The sequence below is a fragment of the Triticum aestivum genome, chromosome 5D (assembly GCF_018294505.1).
Source record: "Triticum aestivum cultivar Chinese Spring chromosome 5D, IWGSC CS RefSeq v2.1, whole genome shotgun sequence".
NCBI classification, from domain to species: domain Eukaryota; kingdom Viridiplantae; phylum Streptophyta; class Magnoliopsida; order Poales; family Poaceae; genus Triticum; species Triticum aestivum.
The window spans coordinates 316,066,288-316,068,960 of record NC_057808.1 but is presented as its reverse complement, the minus strand read 5'-3'; positions in this window follow the sequence as shown (position 1 = coordinate 316,068,960).

The window sequence follows — 2,673 nt, the reverse complement described above, 5'->3', positions numbered from 1 at the left end:
AGAGGGGGGGGTGCGGGTATTTATATGGGGGGAGAGCTCGGCTTGGAGGAGGGGGCGCCGGCGGGGTCGTGCGGAGCTCGGACTCCGAGCGGCGGCGGCGGTCGTGCGCGAAGGGGACAACGCGGGCGGGCCGGCGGCCTGGCGCGGCTGGGCTCGGCCCAGCGGGCGCGTGCTGTTTTTTTTAAAAAAACGTTCCGCGGAAAATAATTCACAGAAAAATAAATAAAAGTCAGAAAAATATAAAATAAATTTTCCCCATCTAGTTAGAAAATCTAGAATAGGGTGAACATTTTTTTAACACAAAATAATTTTTTTAAAACATGCAATATTTTTAATGCAATAAAAATTCCAAATAAATTCCAATAAATGATTTTAACATTTTTCCTCCAGTATTTCAATTGTTTTGGAGAAGTCATATTTTCTCCTCTCGTTTATTTTTAAAATGAAATATTTTTCCGGAGAGAAAATAATTAAAACCAAAATCCTCGTCTTATTATTTGATGAAAATCAAATATGAAAATTCGAGAAAATCCCCAACTCTCTCCGAGGGTCCTTGAGTTGCTTAGGATTTATCGAGGATTTGTCAAAATGCAGTAAAACATGATATGCAATGATGATCTATGTATAACATACCAAATTGAAAATTTGGGATGTTACAAACCTACCCCCCTTAAGATGAATCTCGCCCTCGAGATTCGGGTTGGCTAGAAAACAGGTGGGAGTGGTCCTTCTGTAGATCTTCCTCTCGCTCCCAGGTGGCTTCATCCTCCGTGTGGTGACTCCACTGAACGTTGCAAAACTTGATAACCTTGCTGCGGGTAACTCGGCTGGCATACTCAAGAATCTTAACTGGTTTCTCCTCATAGGTCAAATCACTTTCCAGCTGAATTGCTTCCAGTGGCACGGTATCTCTCAGTGGTATCTCAGCCATCTCTGCGTGGCACTTCTTCAACTGGGAGACGTGAAATACATCATGAACTCCAGACAATCCTTCGGGCAATTCCAGCTTGTAGGCAACCTCTCCCATACGTTCCAACACTCTGTATGGTCCGATAAAACGGGGCGCTAACTTTCCCTTAACTCCAAAGCGCTTCACTCCTTGAAGTGGTGATACTCGAAGATACACTCGGTCTCCGACTTCGTGAACTGTCTCCTTTCGCTTAGAATCAGCATAACTCTTCTGCCTGGACTGGGCTACCTTGAGCCTATCGCGAATCAACCTCACTTTCTGTTCAGACTCCTTAATCAAATCTGGTCCAAACAACTGACGGTCTCCAACTTTGTCCCATAACAACGGTGTTCTGCACCTCCTTCCGTACAAAGCTTCGAAAGGGGCCATCTTCAAACTGGTTTGATAACTGTTGTTATAAGAAAACTCCGCATATGGCAAATTATCGTCCCAACTAGATCCGTAATCTAGTGCACATGCTCTCAACATGTCCTCCAAAATCTGGTTGACTCTCTCGGTCTGTCCATCTGTCTGCGGGTGAAAAGCTGTACTAAATTCCAGCCTGGTTCCCAATGTTTCATGTAACTGCTTCCAAAACTTCAAGGTAAATTGGGTTCCTCTGTCTGATACAATGGTCCTTGGAACTCCATGCAAACATACGATCCTGGTCATGTAGATCTTTGCCAACTTAGCACTGGTGTAAGTGGTCTTTACTGGAATGAAATGAGCCACTTTCGTCAAACGGTCGACTACAACCCATATCGAGTCATAGCCTGAACGAGTCCTGGGTAATCCCGTGATAAAATCCATGCCTATTTTATCCCACTTCCATTCGGGTATCGGCAATGGTTGTAGCAATCCTGCTGGCTTCTGATGCTCTGCCTTCACTCTCTGACATACATCACAAACTGCTACATATTCTGCAATATCCTTCTTCATTCCGGTCCACCAGAAAGTATTCTTCAAATCCAAATACATCTTGGTATTCCCTGGGTGAATCGAGTACGGTGAATCATGGGCTTCTGGCAAAATCAACTTCCTGATCTCCGGGTCATTTGGCACATATACGCGGTCTTCAAACCATAAGGTATCGTGCTCATCCTCACAAAATTCCTTGGCTTTTCCTTTGCTCATCTTCTCCTTTATCTCTTCAATCTCCTTGTCTGTCTTCTGGGCTTCTTTGATCCTTTCCATCAAGGTAGACTGAATCTCCAATGTCGCTAAATAGCCTCTTGGGACTATCTCCAAACATAGCTCGCGAAGGTCCTCGGCTAACTCCTGAGGTAACTCTCCTGTCATGAGGGTGTTGACATGACTCTTGCGGCTCAACGCGTCTGCTACTACGTTAGCCTTTCCAGGGTGATAATGCAATCTCATATCATAGTCTTTAATGAGCTCCAACCATCTCCTCTGTCTGAGATTTAACTCCTTCTGCGTGAAAATATAATTCAAACTCTTGTGATCTGTATACACCTCACAATGGTTTCCGATGAGAAAATGTCTCCATGTCTTCAATGCATGCACCACGGCTGCTAATTCCAAATCGTGCGTAGCATAATTCTTCTCATGAGGTTTAAGTTGTCGTGAAGCATATGACACAACTCTTCCTTCCTACATAAGCACTGCTCCAAGTCCTTGACGAGAAGCGTCGCAATAAACTTCATAGTCCTTGCGTTGATCTGGCAGAATCAACACTGGTGAGGTAACCAATCGTTTCTTCAACT